At 46.0% G+C, this 22,195-nt stretch overlaps 1 long non-coding RNA gene across 1 annotated transcript in view; it reads right to left on the reverse strand.

The window, feature by feature from the left end:
* Positions 1–3,199: 3,199 nt before the first annotated feature.
* The window catches only part of LOC143409206 (uncharacterized), a 269,471-nt gene continuing 250,475 nt past the window's right edge, over positions 3,200–22,195 (reverse strand). The window contains exon 4 of the long non-coding RNA XR_013092641.1: positions 3,200–3,232. This is a non-coding gene — a long non-coding RNA (uncharacterized LOC143409206). The remainder of the gene's footprint in view (positions 3,233–22,195) is intronic.

The following is a 22,195-nucleotide window of genomic DNA, read 5'->3' on the forward strand; positions in this document are numbered from 1 at the left end:
CCAAAAATTGCGTCGTCATTAAACCTTTATTTCTGAGATTCTACCTGATCTTCTATCCTGATGTTTTGGGCCTCCGTCCTCATTACAATAGCCATTTCCTGATCTTTCCTTCTCTTTGAGCCATTTATTTATTTATTTATACTGGGAAGTGAACCCAGGGGCACTAAACCACTAAGCCCCAGCCCTTTTTATTTATTTATTTTATTTAGAGACAGGGTCTCACTGAGTTGCTTAGGGCCTCACTTTTGCTGAGGCTGGTTTTGAACTTTCAATCCTCCTGCCTCAGCCTCCCGAGCTGCTGGGATCATAGGTGTGCACCATGGCACCTGGCCTTGAACATTTTTCAAACTCTCTTTGTTCTTTGAGAGGTGTGTGTGTGGGAGAGTGAGAATATGTCTGTAAAGAAGCTCTCCTGACATCCCAGACTGCCACCAGTTCATGGTGGGAACAAGCGAATACTGTTTCCAGCTCAACACAGTTTTGCAAAGTAAATAAACCCATTCAACAACAGCTAGACAAGAAGAATAGTTCCAAAACTTCCATACCTCTTGACATAATGTCTGCTCAACCTACTCATCAAAACTGAGGTTTGTGTTTTGCTTGCCTCTTTTTTCCATTTTTGGTCACTTACTTTTATTGCATTTTAAAAAATGCATTGGGCAAGCCGGGTGCAGTGACTCTGGAGGCTGAGGCAGGAGGATCGCGAGTTCAAAGCCAGCCTCAGCAACTTAGTGAGGACCTAAGCAACTCAGTTCCTAAATAAAATACAAATAGGGCTGGGGATGTGGTACAGTGGTGAAGTGCTCCTGGGTTCAATCCCTGGTACAAAAGAAAAAAAAATGCACTGGGAAGTACAAGGTTAAAAATAAATAACGAAGCAAATGAAATAAAACAACAGAAGAGTTCCTTCGCCTCCCTTCATGTGAGAACTGGTGTCGCTAGCCTAAGATCCCTCTCTGAATTGGAGCCTGCCTCTCTTTCGCCTGCTAGTTTGAGCACTCCTGTGGGATTGACCCTTCCAGAACTCACCAACAGTTACGATAACCCCTATAGCACACTCATTCCCTGGAGGCCACCTCCTTCCTCCAAAGGAGGCTTAGAGTTGACCCCGTGTGTCTGCTCAGGGCCTTGAGTGTTGCTTCCACTGGGTCTTCGCCTTGCAAATACCAGGCGAGGCTTGTGAATAATCAAGAAAAGCTTTTCTGGCTCCCAGCCAACCTCAAAGCTGCTGATGACATCACGGGCCACACTATTGAAATCATTTTCCTGGGTCGTATATAGACGTTGACACACACGATTGTACTTTTTTCTCCTCTCGTGCCAAGATTGTCTGCGGATGTCAGACTTTCCTGTTGCGCGTGGGTACAAGCTGTGATGTTGCCCTTCCCGGTAGCGGTAAGAGGAAAATTATGAACCACCTGCCCTGGGAGAGGAAGTGTCTATTCAAACTGCAGTTGCTGGGGGCCAGCAGAGTAGCCACCTCCTTCCTACCAGGAACGGCCCGCCCTCCTCAGTGGCTGAGTGGATTGGCATGACCGCAGGAAGCCTGGCAGAGGGCACCACTGACATCTCACCTACCCCACGAGCACTTTGGGAGAGAGTTGGCTACGTGTGTTTGCCTGGAAGACAGGTTTTGTTGTTGATTGTGCCTTTAATTTATAACAAATGCCTTGAAGGTGAGGCACAAGCGACACTGGAAGCCTTCTACAAATTCTGACAGTCACTGTGCAAGGCTTGCTCTATATTTTCCCCCCTCCTGCTTCAGCAATGGTTGGTTGGAAGGAAGACACACCACAGAGAACCAGAGAGCTGCAAGGGGCGAATTCCTCTCTCATTTTACAGATGGGAAAAGCGAAGGTCGCTGATTTGCCCAAGATGAGATTCGAGAAATACAACCTGGATGGCAGGACTGTCCGTTTTGATTTTCTTTTTGTTTTGCACACTTTTGATGGAAAGAGAATAACATCTACAAACAAGTCACAGGTGATCATTGGAAAACTCAACACATTCCCATTCCCTAAACTCACCCATGCAGCCAGCACCAGAAGCAGAACATGTGGCACCTCCAAAGCCTCCAGAATGCACCCCGGCCTTCCCTCTCTGCCAAGGGGACCACTGTCCTGCCATCTAGTATCCTGTGTTAGGTTTGCTCGTAGGGAACTTCATAAAGATGTAATTACACGGTATCTTCCTCTTGCACCTAACTTCCTCATTCAACACTATTGGTGAGATCCCTCCAAATTGCCATGTACAGTTCTTTTTTTTTTTTTTTCTTTTTCTTTCTGTGATTCATTGTTTTAGTATTAAGGATGGAACCCAGGGGTGCTTTACCCCTAAGCCACATCCCCAGCCCTTTTTATGTTTTGAGACAGGATTTTTCCAAGGTGTCCAGGCTGGCCTCCGACTTCTGGTCCTCCTGCCTGAGCCTCCTGAGTGGCTGGGATTACAGTGCACCACTGTGCCTGAGGGCCACATGCATTTGCCTGCTCTGGTTTTCACTGGTGAATGGTACTCCCTTGGGTCAATATCATGTTACTTTTCTTTTCAATTGTTTGTGGACATTTATGTGGTTTCCAATTTGTGCCTCTTATAAATAGTGCTGCTAAGATGTATGTCTGTCAGTGCATATATGCATAAGATTGTTATTTATTCATTTTTTGTGGGGGGCAGGGACCAGGGATTGAACTCAGGGCACTCAAACACTGAGCCCCATCCCCATCCCTATTTTGTATTTTATTTAGAGACAGGGTCTCACTGAGTTGCTTAGGGCCTCACTGAGTTGCTGAGGCTGACCTTGAACTTGAGCCACTGGGATTACAGGTGTGCGATGTGACACCACACCTGGCCCAAAAACTGTGGATAGAAGAATGCACAAAGCTGGCACAAGTTAAGCTGTGTGAGATTGTCACCACAGCCCTGTCTGTGCCAACCATCTGCATAGGACCAGTTGAGGGACTGCAGTAGCCATGTGACAGTCACCAATTCAGTATTTATGATTGGGACTATTGCAAGTATTCTCGAAATCCAAAATGAACAGTAGCCTGACATTTATAATAATAAAAAATGTTGGGTTCTTGGCTTTCATTTTTCCTTACATTTAATTAAACAAGTGATATCTAAATACATTCCTGTCCTATAAACTTACCTACTAACAGCAGGAAAACTAGCATATAGATGCCATGATTCCAAAGATTTTTTCTCTCTTTTCTTCTTCTCAAAGTAGCATCAGTGTCTGGAAGAGAAGATGACATTTTGTTATTTTTTAAACATTTTAAAGCAATTTGAATCGACAATAGAAGGTCCTCTTGGTCTTTGTTCTCTATCCCTAGATGTGATATCATCTCTGATTTTGGAAAATACCTTTCCACTACTTTTTTCTACATCCTGGTTTGTTTGTGTGTCTGTGTTTATATCATTGGATGATATCATGGTTTAAAAAATTAACAATATGCTTTACTATTTTCTTTTATTCTCAGTACTTAGAGATTTATTGTCTATGAGCTGTGTAATATCCCATGGTATGGATTTACTACATTTTCTGCTATCTCCAGTTTCTTGGAACCTCAAAAGATCTTGCAGTGAACATTCTATTTTTTTTTTTTTTTTGCGGGGGAGGGGTAACTGGGGATTGAACTTGAACTCAGGGGCACTCAACCACTGAGCCCCATCCCCAGCCCTATTTTGTATTTTATTTAGAGACAGGGTCTCACTGAGTTCCTTAGCGGCCTTGCTATTGCTGAGGCTGGCTTTGAACTCACGATCCTCCTGCCTCAGCCTCCCAGGCCTCTGGGATTTTAGGCATGGGTCACTGAGTCCAGCTTGGGTCAGTTTTGATTGGATCCTTGATGGAGTTTTGATTTGGAGCTTAGAACAGGTTCAAGATCTTTCCTGGTCTTAGGTCTGGGAAGATCATTCTTTATGCCTCGCCGCACAGTCTGTCTGTGGGTTTTAATCTGCACTTTGGGCAGAAGAAGCCACACTGGCCTTTAATGTGGATCTCACGCACAGCTCCTTGCAGGATTTGAGTCTGGGACATGCAAATGACGAACACGGAGCAAGCAGACGCCACCAGACCACTTAATTCCCTACGAATTTTTTTACTCAAAGCATGAATTGGCACAAGTTTGCTCCGAGCCTGGCCTCCTGAGCCCCTGGCTGACATTTCTGGCCTGTCACCTTGCCAGGACATTTCTTCAGCGGGAATACAATCAAAAGGGGGGCTTGATCCCAGGAGCTGGCAGAGCCAGGAGGGCTTCTATTGTCCCACAAGAACCTCGCCTTCTAGGCTGAGACTCAGGCCCTGCCCCATCAGCCTCATTCAGGATGGAGTGACCAGAGGCGCCCAGGGAGGAAGCCTGGGCAGAATGGGGTCAGGTATGGTTTCCTTTCTTCTCAGCCCTCCACGTGTCCTGTTCTGTGAGGCCTCGCTCCGCTGGGTTTGGCTGATGGGGTGGATTCACTGCTAAGGGATCCATCGGGCACCACTGCAGAGAGCCTGGGCAGATTTCCCCGTGTCATGACTTACTCCTGAGGGGCTTGTCCACGTGGATCTCCCTCACGAGAAAGTCCTGATGCGATGAAGACATGGCTTTGAGTTCAGAATGCAAGTGTGGATGGAACTGGAGGCTGTCATGCTAAGTGGAATAAGCCAATCCCAGACACCACAGGCTGAATGTTCTCTCTGATTTGTGGATGTCAACCCAAAACAGGGAGGATGGCGAGGGCCATCATAGAAATCCACTGGATTAGACAAAGGGAAAAGAAGGGAAGGGTGGGGAGGGGAATAGGAAAGACAGTGGAGTGAATGAGATGTCACTTTCCTAGCCCTGTATCTGGATACATGACCCGGTTAACTCCACATCAGGCACAACCACAACAGTGGGATCCTGAGTAGAGTAAGTTATGCTCTCTCTATATATACATATAATTTGCCAAAATTCATTCTACTGTCATGTCTAACTAAAAAAAAAAAAAAAAATTTAAAGAGCAGGGCGTGTGGGTTTCCAGGCTAGGGTATGCAGAGAGACAAGAAATCATCCTGTGTCAGTCCCAAGGAACATCTGCCCCTCATCTCATTCCAAACTCCTTTCTCTAGTGTGTGCCCAAGAAGCCAAAAATGTCAAATTCCACCTCCTCTCTGTGCCCCTCTAGCCACCCATTCCCCCAGAATCAGGGAAAGTACGGGGAGCCCCAGAAATCAACACAGGGGTGGCCTGCATTGGGGGTATTGTTTGGTGCTAGAATCAGGACCAAATCAGCATTGCTGTCCACAAGCCTGTCGTCAGCTCTGTGTAACTATCACAAAATACCCGAGGCTGGGGGATGTGTAAAAGCCAGTTAGGTTTCCAGATTTTATTGTGAGGAAGGCAGCCTGTCACTTTTCCTAGAGTCCTTCCTCCAATATAAAAACCTTAGGGCAGATTAGTGTAATGGATTAAAAACTAAGCCAGCAGACCAAGCTCAAGGCTTAGCTCTGCTTCGTATCTTTGGGCAGGAAAACTTGGCCTTTCTGTGGATAATTATAATTAACATTTATTGTGTGTTAATGTGCCAGGGACTTTATACACATTAGTCACTTGTTCAGTCATTTATTCAGTCATTTGTTTGTCCAATCCATGTTGATTGAGTACCAGCTTCACAAAGAGTCACAAAGCAAGAGTACAGGGTGTTCTCCTACAATATATCCTGCAAAGATAGGCAACTGGTCTAGTTTGAAAACTTGGTCAAGACCTTCAGGGAGAAGAGACCTTTGAATTACAAAAATGAAGGATGAATGAGGTTTGGCTGTGTCATCTCATTTTGCAGGTAAAGAAACAGAAACTCAGAGAGATCCTGTAACTTGTTCAAAGAACTATCCTGTCTTAGTTTTGTGGGGCTATAACAAAATACCTGAGGCTGGGAACTTTATAAAGAATAGAGGTTTATTTAGCTTCGAGTTCTGGACGCAGGGAAGTTCAAGACTGGGCCACCACATCTGTGAGGCCCTCCTGCTTCCTCATAACATGGCAAATGGCATCTTGTGGGAGCACATGCGTGAAAGGCAAGCATTGTGTGCAAGGTAGAGGTTACAAGGCAAGAAAGGGAGCAAGAGAGCGAGCTAAGAAAGCCCAACTCACCTGTACCAACCTGCTTTCGCAGTAACCAATCCAGTCCCAGGACACCTCACCCATTCCCCAAAGACTGGCATCAGTACCTTGCAAGGGTGGAATCCCATGACCTAATACTTCCCATTAGGCCCTACCTCTTCAAAGTGCCATTGCCTCAAATTCAGAACTAAGCTTCTAGCACATGAAGCTTGTGAGGCAAACCATACCCAACCACGATGCACAGTGAATATTGAATGGACCCCAGATTTGATGAATACCAGATCTGGTGTTCTTTCCATTAGGATAGTGTTCTTAGATTGTAAAAATGGCCACTAAGGGCTTTTTGTGTTAGTCTGCTTTTCATTACTGTAAGAAAACACCTGACCCAATCAACTTAAAAAAAAAAAAACCACTATAAAATCTCTGCACTTTGAGGCCTGTGAAAAGGTCCTGATTCAGTGGGTCCAGGTGGAACAAAGGAAGTCAATAAATATTTGTAATCACTCTCCAAGTTATTTGGCTGCATAGTCCTGATAAATCCCTGCCTAGATTTTTTTTTTTTTTTTTTTGGTACTGGGGATTGAACTCAGGGACACTCAACCACTGAGCCCCATCCCCAGGCCTATTTTGTATTTTATTCAGAGACAGGGTCTCACTGAGCTGCTTAGGGCCTTGCTTTTGCTGAGGCTGGCTTTGAACTTGCAATCCTCCTGCCTCAGCCTCCTGAGCCGCTGGGATTACAGCGTGCGCCCTCATGCCCAACTGCCTAGTCCTTCTGCTGTTCTACCCAGGACTCGGTTCAAGCATGATGCAGGACTGAGCCAAGGCTCTGCCTCTCATGTCACTCCTGGCCTGAGCTGTCTACAGCAGTCTCAGTTCTCTGGGCCACAGTCCCTCCCTGCCCAGTCCTGACTGCACAGGCCAGTCACCTCGATGGCTTTAACCAGCATTCCCATGCCCCACGTCCAGACAACTGCACCAGAAGCCCCCCAGGGAAGGGCCCAGGCAGAGGTATTTACTAGAAGTTTCCATGTGATTGAGCACTCAGTGATCTCAGAGGTCCCTCCTGACTTGGAAATCCTCTGCATCCCTGAAACCTCATCCCTCCTCCCGGCCACATATGGAAGAGGGAAGAGTGAGTGGGGGCTGGGATGACGTGTTGCCAAGACCTGCTGCTCTCCTCCGCAGCGTCTTTGTGAAACTCGTAACTTTCTTCCCTCACTGATTTATGGGACAGTTGGAAAGCAGCCCCAGAACAGCCTGGCCTGGTCTCGGCACTATTAACATAAATATGTGCACCGGGGCCCACGGCTCCTGCCTCTGTGCACGGGAGGCTTCGGGGACCCAGGAGCTGGGGACCCAGGAGAGACAGCAGAGGAGGAGAAGTGCTATTAGAGGCACTGAGAATGGGAAGGGGGAAAGGACAGGACGTTGCTAGGCGACAATGTCAAGCTGGGCCACGGGATTAACAGCCAGTATCAAAGCAAGCTCTTAATGGTATGTTCTGGCAACAGGGCCTCTTCCAAGCAGGGGCTGAGCGAGGGTGAGATTACCAAAGCCATTCCCTTCCAAATCGGTCGTAAAAAGCCCCTTTCCTTCTTGGTTAGGAGACAAATAGGAAATAGAGATTAAGCGATTTAAAAATACACAGGTCTTCCAGGTTGCAGTTGGTAAACTGGATTCTTCAAGGTGGGACTTCCTCCAGTCTTTAATATGCTAACAAGCCTCCAGAACCCCTGAGAGCTAAACTTGGCCTGCAGCACCAGCTCAAATTATCTGCCATCTTTTTTGGGGGGCGGGGGAGTGCTACTGGGGATTAAACTCAGGGGCACTCAACCACTGAGCCTCATCCCCAGCCCTATTTTGCATTTTATTTAGAGACAGGGTCTCACTGAGTTGCTTAGAGGCTGGCTTTGAACTCATGATCCTCCTGCCTCAGCCTCCTGAGCTGCTGGGATTGCAGGTGTGCACCCTGCACCCATTACCTTTCTTTCTTTTTTTGCAGAGGTGGAGGTGGAGACTTTGATGCATTGAGAGGTCATGCAGTTTGCCTACCACAACTCAACTAGTGAAGGAAGCTGGGGTCTGGAGCTTACAGAATCAGTCAGGATTTGAATCTTGGCCCTTGCTGCATGGACATGTCTGGGCAAGCTGATTGGCCTCTCTGAGTCTCCGTTGCCTTATGTGCATAATGGAGAGAATAAAACGTACCCTGTAAAATTGCTGAGATTAGAGATGATATATATGAGGCATATAGTAGTTGACCCCTGAATGGCTATAGATCATCGTCATCTTATTTAATTTTGAAATGGGAGTTTATCGTTTATAGATGGGACACTGAAAGGATCACACGTTTGGGTCAAAGCCAATGAAAGAGTCAGTAGGGCTAGACACGCGCCCAGCCAGGTCCAAGATAAACGTCTCCAGAGAAGTGAAAAGTCCTCTTGCTATTCTTCAGGCCAAACCTGCTTCTGCTCAGCCGCCAGCTGGAGATGGCGCATGAGATGACAGGCTCATTGCCCTTGAGGGGCCGGGTTCCCTCAGGAGCAGGAGCAGGGAAGGAACGGGTGGCTCCCTTCTGGGCACCACGGGAACCCTGGAGGAGTTGGCTGATTCAGACTCCCGAGTCTTGGCCCTGGAGGTTCTGAAGGCCTGGGCTTGTGGTCCCCGGAGGATGTGACTGGTGGTGATGTCCAGCTGATTCGGACTCTCAGCCCACTTTTAAGACCCCGGGGCTGACAAAGGCCTGAGAAGTGTCCCCAACAAGGACTTAGGAGCCCGCTGTCATTATTTTCAGATTCAGGGGGTCTGTGAACTTCCCTTGCACAAGTGCCCAACAGCTTTCAGACATCTTGGCGTTTGAGGGACAAATGTTCTCTACGGTTCCTGTTCAGGACAGTGGCCTGGGGGGTGGGACAAAGGACCGTGCTCTGTGGGGTGACGGTAATATAGGGTTGAGCACCAGACAGGACTGATTTCAGGTTCCAGGGCTGGGAGAGGGAGGGAGACAGGACACTGACTATTAAGTGGGAGTGAGGAACATGTAGGGTGTGCCCCCCCGCCCCCCCACCCCACCCCCAGGTCATGATCTTCTGCATAGTTAAAACCTGGGCCATCAGCCAAGAGCCACGCTGGAGAGAGGAAACAGCGAGTTTCACTTGTTTTCTTTTTCTTCTTTACTTTCAGTACTGGGGGTTGAATCCAAGGCGCTCTGTCCCTGAGTTATACCCCCCAGGCCTTTTTGCTTCTCACTTTGAGATAAGATCCTCTAATATGCAATCCTCCTGCCTCAGCCTCCTAAGTCACTGGGATTACAGGCATGCACCACTGCACTGGTTTAGCGATTGTTTATAAGACAACAGTAAATAAAAACATTTGGGGGCCAGGCACAGTGATGCATGCCTGTAACCCCAGTGGCTCAGGAGGCTGAGGCAGGAGGATCACCAGTTCAAAGCCAGCCTCGGCAACTTAGTGAGACCCTGGGTCACTTAGTGACATTCTGTCTCAAAATAAAAAGGACTCGGGATGTGGCTTAGTGGTTCAGTGTCCCTGTGTCCAGTCCCCAGTACCAAATAAAATAAATAAATAAACAGAATTAAAACATTTCTGTATTCTTGTATATTGCTTATTTTTCTTTTCTTGAACAACACGCCAGTATTATATTAATGATTGGCTTTAAAGTCATCTTGATTTCTTTATCAAACAGACCTAAAATTCACTGTAAGAATAACATTTTTTAAAGCAATGATTTGAAGACTTCTAAATATTGACATTGACCTCTTTGGGAGAGGTGGGGCTAGCCTTGACCACTGTTGTCAGCTGAGAATCCAAAATATTTCATATTTGGAAATTAAATTTATGGTTTGACATGGCATGGTTAGCCGGGCACAGTGGCGCACACCTGTAATACAGCAGCTTCGGAGGCTGAGGCAGGAGGATCACGAATTCAAAGCCAGCCTCAGCAACTTACCAAGTCTACAAGCAGGGGCCTGGGGTAGTGGCTCAGCGGTAGAGCGCTTGCCCAGCATGTTCAAGGCACTGGGTTCGATCCTCAGCACCACATAAAAAGTAAATAAATACAATCAAGGTATTGTGTCCAACTGCGACTAAAAAATAAAGTTAAAAAAAAAAGAGACTACAAGCAACCTAGTGAGACCCTGCCTCAATTTTTTTTTTTTAAAGGGCTGAGGAGGTGGCTCAGTTGTTAAGCGATCCTGGGTTTACCCCCAGTACCAAAATAAAAAAAGAAACAAAAAACAAAGAACCCACATCATGATCATAAGGGGTATATTGAAAAAAAAAATCCCAGCGCGGCCTCTTTCTCACTGTGCAATCAGCAGCACTATTTCTAAACTCCCTGAACCTTACTTCTTTCGTCTGAAATTCAAGAATAATCAGAGAGCCCACTTTTAATGGGTTTTTAGGTTTAAGTAAGAGAAATCACATCAAGAGCTGATAACAGGGCTTGGCACATACTGAAGATCTCGCAAATAGAATCGGTCATCATCTTTATTCTGTCCCAGTTAAGTTTGCTTATTATCTGACTATGGACAAGGACCGAGGACCCCCAGAGCCAACTTGACCTCATCTGTGAAAGAGGAATGATAATATCTGCTCACGGTGTTGTGAGCATTAAATGAGAGACTACTGAATGCAAAACACCTGGCCCGTTGCGTGAGATTGAATCAATGCTAGCTTTGCTATTTGTCATCTGTCTTAGGTGGGTGATCTTTGTGTTCCCATCTCATAAGTCCTTCATGCCACAACCACATGGCAAGAACCCCCAGTACAAAGGAAAGCAATTGATATAGTGCTTCTTGGTGCATTTTGTAACTCTGAAAACTCAGTGTGCCAGAGGTCTGACGTCACCTCTTTATGAAGCGGGGATCCCCAGATGCGGTCGAGTCCAGGAAGCAGGTGTTGGAAAGTAAAAGTTGTGCCCAGTGAATCTCACAGGAGGACCCCAAGATCAAAGCCAGCCTCAGCAAAAGCAAGGCACTAAGCCAATGAGTGACACCCTGTCTCTAAATAAAATGCAAAATAGGGCTGGGGATGGGGCTGAGAGGTGGAGTGCCCCTGAGTTCAGTCCCCGGTACCCAGGAAAAAAAGAAAAAAGAATTAAAGAGGGGAGAGAAAATGTCATGTTGAAAGAACTAAGAAAAAGCAAATCTGGGTGAAACCGTAGAAGTGAGGAGGTGTGGAGAGAAATGAGATTGGAGAGGAAAATCCGGCTCCCATATACAGGACCTTCAAAGCCATGATGAGGATATAAGGACTTCGGGGACCCACTGAAAGATGCTGAGCAGGGGATGTCACGGTCAGATTTGAGTTTAGAAAGACAACTCTGGCTTCTTATGGTTTAACAACAAAAAAAAAGTGTATATGGAATGGAAAAGGGGATACCTCAGTCTCTTTGTGTCTGAAGTCACAGTGATTCCTGTGATGTTCCTCTTGGGATGAGCTCAAGGGCAGTGCAGGAGGTAGGAGAAGAAGGAAATGAGAAGTTACACATGGCTGCCTCTTACTGGGGCAGGTAGAAGGATCAGGTGTGGAGCTCAGTCGAGAGGACTCAGGATTTCATGGGAGGGAGATTTCCAAGATGGCGGCCAGTGGTGTCTGCTCCTGGCATTCCACCCTGTGTGACCCCCTCACACTTCCTTCTCCCAAACAGAATACAGCAGAAGTGGAGAGATGTCACTTCCACGAAGCACCGTGGCTGCCGTCTTGCTGGCACATTCTCATTCTCTGCTCTCCCTTTGAAGCTCCCTACAGAGCGCCCACAGAACATGGAGGTGGCCTCCAGGGACTGGCTAGTGGAGACCGGTGGCCTTGACCCAACAACCCCTGAAGGAACCTGCAGACAGGTGGGGAGGAGAGAGGGCACCGTATTGAGAGGAGGAAGTGACCAGGTTGTCAAAGGCCACCCGGAGGGCAAAGATGACCACGGATGGTCAGGAGGGAGGAGGCATTAAACGTGGTAAGGAGGTGGGTAGTGGGATTGGCAAGGGGGCAGTGGGGTATGTGCTGGCACGGGGCTGGGAGACAGGGCTCCCCTGGGTCGATGTGCAGATCTCATGGGATGCCACCAGATTCAAATTCGGATTCCTGGGGACTGTGACCTTTGAGGGTGAATGACGCGATCTGCTTTTGCTTTCCATTCCTCCTTCAAATTCTTGTCTCCCTCTTAAGATCCCGCGCTTCTCAAAACTCTCCTAAAGGCTTCCATTAATGAACTGAGCATCTGGCTTGGCAGTGCCTCTCTCTGGGTTCTGTTCCCGGGGAGGCCCTCCCTCTGCCCCTGAAATACGTCTTTCCTAGGCATCATCATCACAGTTGTCTTTGGAGCTGACTCGGGAACAATGTGGAAAATCTATACCCAGTGACCCTGGAGTGTGAAGTCAGTCTCCATAGATACCAAGTCAGGTTCTTCCCTGGCTGGAGCTTGTCCCCTCTAAATGACTTCCCGGACACTGACTGCAGCCTCGACTGTGCCCATGCAGCTCAGAGCAGGGGACCTCTCCAAGGATAGGCAACCACCTCTTCACTGCTGTGTGACCTTGAAGCAATGACTTTACCTTTCTGAGCCTCAGTGTGTGGCTTTCTCTTGAGGTTGTTTTGAGAAGAATGGAAGGAGCCGGTGTGTGTATAAGGAGCTGAGGATTTTGGCACAAACCCTTTTCTGAACTCCTCGCTGTTGTGATAGGCAGCTCAGCTCCTTCTCGGGCTTTCCTGCCTGTATGGCAAACCCTAAATCTCTCTGGGGGCTGCCAACCCAGCTGCCAGAGACATGTCATCAGTAGCCTGGGTTGGGGGCCCTTTTCTTTCAAAGAGAAACAGACGGAGGGAATCACAACCAGGCAGCCAGCAGCCGGGCCAGCCCTAAGCCAGGACAAATTTGGCACTTGGCAGTAGCAATAGCAAGCTGGATACCGCCCAGAGAGAGTGTCTCTGCAGGACCTCACAAGCTCAGGACTGTCCCCGACCTCCAGGCTCGTGGGGAGGATCAGCGGGGGCCACCCCAGGCACCTGCTCCAGCCTATTCTATCCAGAGTTGCTTGACACTGTCTTTGCTCTGATCTTGATTTCTTTTTCTCATGCCACCAAGGGTCTTTCTGTCAATATGATTTCTTTTCTCCCTTTAATTCTCTGTTGAGGGACTTGGGACAGGTGCAGGGGTTGCCTGAGAAAAGCATGCAGGACACTCAACAGCTGTTGCCAACGCTTCCTTGCGTGGGGACTCCAACGTGACTCTATGCTGGCTGCGGCCAGCTGGATTCCAATCCAAAAATCTCCATCAGGATACTTATTTGGGGGCTTTTCTTCTTGGAGACAGTTTCTGGGTTCCTGGAACACAAACTTCAGTCTCCTACCCTGCATGGTGATGTGACTGGCTCCGGGTCACTGTTGAGCTAGCGAGTAATGAACCCATCACCTCCTCGGGGAGACCTTTGGTGATAATGCCATATAGCCCCCTTCCCCCCATTCTCTGCAGTTATCACTTGCTGTCTCAGGAAGCTGTTCCACTGTCTTCTTAGTGCTCCCTGACCTTGTTCTGTCTGTATTTACACCAGGCTGTTGCTCATTGCTTCCCTGTCCAGGGTGGGTGGATCCCTACCTAACCTGCTCATCTTCAGATCCTCATCCACTCCATGAAGCAATAGTAGTCACTCCCACTTTACAGATCAGTAAACTGAGACCCAAACCCACCAGAAATGACTCCCAAGTATATAGAACTCATTAGTGGTAGAACCAGGATTAAAACTAGAGCCTATGACTCTACTGTCCAGGGCAACAGCCACTAGCCACATGCAGTTATTGCGCACTTCAGTTATGGCTAGTCCAAATTGAGAGTCCAGTGGATTTTAAAAGACTTGGTGCAGGTTGAAGATCGCTGATCCAAAATGCTTGGGTCCAGAAGTGTTTCAGATTTCAGAGGTTTTCAGATTTTAGAATATTTGTATAGACTTTCCTGGTGAAGCATCATCCCGGATCGGAAAATCTGAAACCCAGCGTGAGCCAACGTGATAGTCCAACAGTTTTGGTTTTCAGATTTTTGGATTTCTGAATTAGGGGTGTTCAACTTGTAGTAGAAGAAAGGGGAGGGGAAGTGGGGTGTTAAAATGCCCCGTGAATGACTTCTTACGTTGACTCCAATGTAAACGATGATGCTTGATGAATTGGGTTAAATAAAATAGAATATTAAAATCATTTTCAATGGCTTCATTTTACTTTTAAAAATATGGGTGCTACGAGATTTAAAACCATATATGAGACTACTTCAATTGCATTTCCACTGGGCAACACAGGTCTATACTCTTTTTATGAGGCTGGAGGTACTGGGGATTAAACCCAAGGACACTTAACCACTGAGCCCCATCCCCAGCCCTATTTTGTATTTTATTCAGAGACAGGGTCTCCCTGAGTTGCTTAGGGCCTTGCCAAGTTGCCAAGGCTGGCTTTGAACTCATAGTCCTCCTGCCTCAGCCTCCCAAGAGGCTGGGATTACAGGTCTGTGCCACCATGCCCCACCCATTGTCCTCTTTACGGGAACATATTTCAGAATTTACGAAAATTCTAGTTAAAGATGGAAACTGGTATTGAGGCTCCAAGATATTAGAGAAATTCAACAAGAAAATAAAAAAAGGATAGAAATATTTTGTAGGTGGTATATAGAAATAAATAAGTAGACTTGAACATGGCTGTCCCTGCAAAAGTGCCTGCCTTTGTCCATTATGACTTCTCTGTTCAAGAAAGCAAATAGTAAGCCAGGTGGCACCCACCTGTAATCCCAGTGGCTTGGGAGGCTAAGATAGGAGGATCCTGAGTTCAAAGCCAGCCTCAGCAAGGGCAAGGCCCTAAGCAACTCAGTGAGACCCTGTCTCTAAATAAAATACAAAATAGGGCTGGGGATGGGGCTCAGTGGTCAAGCACCTCTGGGTTCAATCCCTAGTACCCCTGCCCCCCACCAAAAAAAGATAGAAAGCAACCACTAAATGCAGATACTGAAATAAAGAATGTACTTGACTTCTTATCACAGTTGGAATATTGCTGCTAACAATTTATTGAGGACTAATAGTGCAGAACATAGAATTAAAAATAGTTCTGGTCTGCTAGATAAACAGTCTCGTTTAGGTGATGTTTTCTGTTGAACAATGTGCTCCTGGAAGATTTCCTTAGTGAAACTGAAAATTCTCTCCCAGTCTCTCTCCCTTTTTTCTTAGAAAACAGGCTGACTGGTTTCTACAGAAGGAAATAGGCTCCCCTCTCTGTTTGGGGTTCCAATCCTCTGCTTTCAACTCTGGCTACGAAGCTGTCAGCTCATCTTATCACCAAGTCCAGTATCCGAGAGCATATCCTTTGTCACTTAGTCACGGAAGTCACATCTGGACACATTTCATTAAAATCGAGAAAATTGGGCTTCAGGACTTGAAAGGTAATTAGAGTTGAAAACGCAGACACCCAAGAGATCTTGGAGTCACTTAGGAGCCAGTCCACCCCTGCCCTGGGAACCCACTGGATATGTTGAAATAAATAGAGAACTTCATATTAGCTTCGTGAAGAGAGGTTTGTAAAAAAAGCGTGTGCTCACAATCCTATTCACTCTTACCTTCATTTCAGGAAAGATAAAGGATGTGTTGACCCTCTTATTCAATCCTGCCTGGCTTCTCAGTTTCACTGAGACAAAGAGGGGAAACTCTAACTGTGCAGCTCACATGGTGGGTCTTGTCTAAACTATAGGAGAGAAAGAGCTGCTCTTTGCTATGCATGCCTGAAGCATTAAGGAACTAAGAGTCAGGTTTCCTGGCTGGGAAGATCTCGTTTGTGGGAGAGGGGCTGGGGAGAGGGTTGTCTTAGCAGGGAACTCAGGGCGGGTGTGTCTTTTGTACGGAATCCTTAGGTCTGTAGGAAAGCTCTGAGCCTGGATTTCCATGATCTCACCTTCACTGTGCGTCATGGGAGCCAAAGACAGGTGGGCACAAGAGACAGCCCTGGTGTAAATGAGTTGACTCAAGTCGCCTTCAGAGGTGGGCCGCGATCAGACAAGACTTGGGAGTTTTGTTTGGATTATTCATTGATGATGCAGGTTTTCTGATCTGGGGACAAATGGATACTTTATACAAACCATTAAACATGAGTGCTCTTGGTAAATGGATGGAACTGGAGACTATCGTGCTAATGAGTCAACCCCCCCCCCCTAAAAAAAAAAAAAACCCAAAGGATAAATGTTCTCTCTGATATGCAGATGCTAACACACAATAAGGGGAGATGGGTGGAAGTTCATTGGATCAGGCAAAGAGGAATGAAGGGAAGGGAGGGGAAGGGAATAGAAAAGACAGTGGAATGAATGGGACAGAACTTTCCTGTGTCTATGAACACAAGATCAGGGAAACTCCACATCATGTCCAACCACAAGAATGGGAAGTTAGACTCCATGTATGTAGATATGTGCAAATACACTCTACTGTCATGTATTAAAAAAAAAAAATTAGGGCTGGTTGTGGTGGCACACGCCTATAATCCCAGCAGCTCATGAGGCTGAAGCAGGAGGATCTGGAGTTCAAAGTCAACCTCAGCAACTTAGCAATAGGCCCTAAGCAACTCAGGGAGACCCTGTCTCTAAATAAAATCTAAAATAGGGCTGGGGATGGGGCTCAGTGGTTGAGTGCTCCTGGGTTCAATCCCTGGTACCCCCCACCCTACCCCCCAAATTAGAACTCTACTGAATCCATTGAAAAGCACCACTGATTTTGTATGTTCTTTCTGTACCCTGCAACTTTTTAAATTCATTAGTTCTAAAAAAAAGGTTAATGCACCAATATGTATAGCCTCTTTGGAAAGAAGATCAGTAGAGGTATTTTTTTTTTTTTTTTTTTTTAATGCAGAATGGTGGCTAGGGGACCGATTCTCCTCTGTGGAAGCTTTCATGTTTAATTAAATCTGTAAATCGAACATTTTTTCCCCTGCTTATTTTAAATCTTGGCCAACTGGTACCTTGCCTTTCTGGCACGAGAAGTGCATCTACATGTCTAGCTTTGCAGGTAATGGTGACTCATTGTTGTAACCAAATGGGAGGGAAGAAAACACACGGAAAAAGCTCTTAGTCTTACTGCTGAGCACAGAATGTCATTTCTGGAACACTCAGTAACTTCTGGCTAAACTCTGCCAGCCTTATCTTAAAGGGACCATGACGTGGTTTTTGCTTATGTTCAGTTTATGATGTCTACATCTGAGTTTCCTTCAGAGCACAGAAAAGACACAAAGTGGATTGTCTGAATAGCTGAGCAATTATTTGCTGGTATAAAATGATGGTTTTGATACCAGTAGTCATGAGATTAAAATACCCACTTCAAAATATTCCTTGGACTGTTCTATTTAATTTGAGGCATTAAAAATTACAAAAGCTTTTAGCAATAATATCCCTAGTAAAGTTTTTCCTGTTCTCATTCTGATTGATATATATATATATATATATATATATATATATATATATATATATATATATATATATATATAATTTTTTTTTCTGATACAAGAGAAGTTCTCTGCTAAGATGTGCTCCATGATTTTGTCTTGATGTTTGGGGGTATTAGCTGGAAAACAAATAATTCATCTTTGTCCTGAGCCAAAAGAAGAAATAATTTGCTGTTAAAGCATTAGGACTCCCCCATCCCATCAAGCCCTAAAGCCAAGTGGATCACAGTTATCAGTAACTCCCAAAGTAGGGAGTTCAGAATTTGTAGTTCCCTGTCATATTCCTGCCCCATGACCTTTGTACAGACTGTTCCCTCTACCTGCAACTCCATCCCCCGCCCACATTTCCCTGGATAGTTCTGACTCAACATTTCTTAGTTTAAAATCATGTCCCTGCCTGGCTAATTTAAGTCTTTACAACATATCCCCCCCCTCCTTTTTTTTCTTGTGAGAAATTGTAATTCATCAATCAGGCGAGTATTTCTGGTATTCATGGGGACAGTCACTGTGAGGTGAGGATAGATCAGGGCCGCATGCTCAGTCGGTACCCTGTAGATACTTTGTTGCAGGAATTAATCAATTCATGGATATTCCATTCAGTTTTGGTGGAAGGGTCCAAGCTTAGAAATAACTGGAAAATCGATCCCAGTTAGATCCCAGACATACCTTAGAGGTCAAATTGTAGACACACGTGCACACACACACACACACACACACTGGTCTCAAAGCCAGGCTGCATCTGCTTTAACGATTATTCAAAATTTCCAACCAGGCCTGCCGCCTTTGGTGACCTTTGATCCAAGGATAATTAGGTGTCAGCATATGTTGGTGTCCACAGAAGCCAGCCTTCCAAGATGGCCCCCCATCAATCCTGGCCTTTCTGGGTCATGCCCTCCCACAGTGAATCCAGGCTGACTTCCACAGTTACGTCATGACTCCCAGATTAGGTCATAAAAGGCACTGCAGTTCCTACTCTAGTCTTTTAGATAATGTGCTTTGCCCAAAATCCAGCCACTATGCTGAAAGACGCATGGGCAGCCCCTTTGGAAAAGCCTGGGTGGAAGGAAGCTGAAGCCGTCCCCAGCACCATCTTGTAGCCCTATGAACAACCCACCTGGTGAGTGGATCCTCCAGCCCCAGAGTTACTTCAGACCCCTGAGCTCATGGTTTCATGCAGAAGTTGAAAAAAGTGAGTTTCGGATGCTTTATACCTTGTCAAAGCCTCTTCAAGTGGGCACAGTGGTGCAAGCCTGTGATCCAGGTGGCTTGGGAAGGCTGAGGCAGGAGGATCTCAAGCTCAAAGCCAGTAACTTATCGAGGCCTCAAGCAATTCAGCAAGACCCTGTCTCTAAATAAAATATAAAAAAAGGGCTTGAGATGGGGCTCAGTAGTTAAGTGGTCCTGGGTTCAATCCCAGTACCAAAAAAAAAAAAAAAAAAAAAAAAGAAAAAGAAAAGAAAGGAAAAGAAAAATCCTCTTCAAGAGATAGGTAGAAAAGCAAGAAAGTTATTTTTGCCCATCAAATGTTGGTTGAAAAATCATACTGTGAGTATGCACTGCAAGTGGGCTAATGTAATAAATTCCTTATTCTCTGTCTGTTCAGAGAGAGAGAATGTCCTGGATCAAATGATAGGTTCAGAACCTCAATCCCTGGGGCAAGTCTGTCTCATATTTTTTGCAATTATATCCTAATGCTGAGAATACTGCTGTCAAAGGTGGCCCTGTGAATTCCTCTTCACTTAGAAAAGAAGCTCTAACGTTTCCCTTCAGGAGAAATTTATATTTATCCAAACTTGAGCCACCTGTGATGCACACCAGCCCAGCTAGGAACAAAGGACTGCATTTCACCTTGTGGAAGATGTTACCCAAGCACCTGATCCCACCGAGGACGGAGGGAGGCGGGTCATCTCTGGGGTGCCAGGAAGAGTATTTGATGGTGAGCTGCCTGCACAGCTTGTCCCATTTTGTGTCACCCACACTTGTCCCCGCACCTGTCACCTCTTTCAGAAATTCTCATTTTCTTTCTTTGTCCCTCCGTTTTGTCATGCACACTGTCTTGGCCATGTCAGCTCCTTCGCCAAGGCCACTCTGCTCTGTTTGTTAGACCCCACATTTCACCTCCTGCTTCAAGGTCAGAAGTTGTTTGATTGGGTCTTTTTACAATTGCATGTTGATTGTCTTCTAAAAATAATGCTTTCTGATGTATTGTAGTACATTCACCTGTCCTATGTCACCGATGAAAACAAATTTAAAAAATAAATCAGAAAACAATACTCATATGAAGATAAATACCTATTAATACACAATATATAATGCAGATAAAAGTCATTTCTGCTGCTGGTGACTATTAATAATTTCAGTCAGCATCCTTCAAGGCTTTTATTTATTTATTTACTTTTGTGAGTGTATATACACTCACACGCATGCATATGTGATAATATAATATATGATATAATTATTATATAGTGTATATATATATATAATTTTCTATAAATAAGATCATTTAAGCTGGGCGTGATGGTGCATGCCTATATCTCAGCGGCTCAGGAGGCTGAGGCAGGAGGATTTAGAGTACAAAACCAGCCTCAGCAAAAGCAAGGCCCTAAGCAACTCAGTGAGACCTTGTCTCTAAATAAAATACAAAACAGGGCTGGGGATGGGGCTCAGTGGTTGAGTGCCCCTGGGTTCAATCCCCAGTTCTCCTACCCCCCCCAAAAAAATCGCTTAATAGCTTGCTTTAGCTTTATTAAAAAAAATCTGCAATATACTGTGAGCGTATTTAGATAACAGTGATAATTTCCATTTATGAGGTTATTTAGGTACCAGACAGATGATCTCACATGTTTCTCAAAACACTGGTAACTTTCCCATTTTGTAGATGAAAGTGGCTTCCTGGTGCCACGGAGCTAGTCAGCGTCGAGCTGAGGTTCTGTCTGCCGTCGTTGGACATCTGTCTAAACGCCTCGCTACCACCCATGTCAGCGTCTAGAAATCCAACTCTGGCTCCTCAGATGAGCACATAGCACAGATTCCTGTATCACTTGTCTGGTCTCTGGTCTTGCTCCCTCCCCTCTCATGGCTGCCAATCCAATTTCCTATGCCCTTGGCCATCTCCCCATGCTTTTTTTCATTTTTGCTTTGTCTGTGGACAGTCCATAATATTTTCCTTCTCCCCAGTGTGTGTTTTGACCCTAACGAACTGATTCTGAGGCGAGCTTAGGGGCTTGGTATAATTTAGCAATTTTATTCATAAGGTCTGCAAGTCCTATTTGCTTAGAAATAGACATGTTTAAGCTGGGCGAGGAGGCACACGCCTGTAATCCCAGCGGCTCAGGAGGCTGAGGCAGGAGGATCGTGAGTGCAAGGACAGCCTCAACAATTTAGTGAGGCCCTGAGCAATTTATCGAGACCCTATCTCTAAATAAAAATGTATTAAAAAAAAAAAAGGCTGGGAATGTGGCTCAGTGGTTGAGTGCCCCTGGGTAAATCTTCAGTCAAAAAAAAAAAAAAAAGAAGAAGAAGAAGAAAGATGAAAGAAAGAAGAGAAATCGATATGTTTAAAGAATAATGTTTCCTTTTTCTCCCGCTCCCCGCCCTGCTCTAATTTTGACTGTGCTCATTCCTAACTGGGTTCATGGTCTGCTCCTGAACTTTCCTAGCAATGCCTTGGGTGTGTCCTTCTAGGTCTGAAATTCTTCTCTTGGGAAACCGAAGAAATCATGGTTCTACGTGGGCTTGAGTAGAGAGGGGGAGCAGGGGAACTGGGGGCACAGAGAGGTGAAGCCACGGGGCTTGGTTCACAGACTGGGAAGTCCGCATAATGACCCTCCCCAATGTGTTCTGTGTCATGATCCCTGGGCACGCCCCGTCTCAGTCATTACGCCCCTGAGAACCGCTGTCTAAGGACACAACCAAGCCCTCACCCAGGGGCAAGTCTCAGCCTCTGCTATTGGCAGGGGGTCTTGAGCAGTTCTTTTGCTGCGGGGAGCAGCAGACCACCCCAGCAATGTCAAGGCTTTGGAAACTGTGGCTTTGCCATTGCTTGGGTGGCAGAAGGCTCTGGGATGTTCGCCAGACACCCTCTCTTTATAAATGGCAGTTGAACTGCAGCCTCTGGTCCAGCACATCTTAGATGGATTCCATTTCTGGGAGACAGCAAGCAGACCTTGTAAAGTAGCAGGACAGCATGCACGGTGGACTATGTGTCACTAGTGTCACCGCAGCCATTAAGATGAAGATGCAGCCGGGTGCGGTGGCGCACATAAGCCTGTAAATTCCAGCGGCTCGGGAGGCTGAGGCAGGAGGATCACGAGTTCAAAGCCAGCCTCAGCAACTTAGTGAGGCCCTAAGCAACTCAGAAAGACCCTGTCTCTAAATAAAATATTTTTAAAAAGGGCTGGGGATGGGGCTCAGTGGTTAAGCACCTCTGGATTCAATCCCTGGTACCAAAAAAAAAAAAAAAAAAAAAATGTGGAGCAGAAAGAGGTGATAGTGAAGGAGATGATAGATATGATGTTGAGTGTCAGCTTCAATTGATGAGTATTGACTTCCCAGAGTAATGTGCATATAGGATTGTCAGTCATCCTCAGACCCATAAGGGAAAGAGATCCATGATCAACTAGTAATGTCGGCACCAA

The sequence above is a fragment of the Callospermophilus lateralis genome, chromosome 1, assembly GCF_048772815.1.
Source record: "Callospermophilus lateralis isolate mCalLat2 chromosome 1, mCalLat2.hap1, whole genome shotgun sequence".
Taxonomy (NCBI): Eukaryota; Metazoa; Chordata; class Mammalia; order Rodentia; family Sciuridae; genus Callospermophilus; species Callospermophilus lateralis.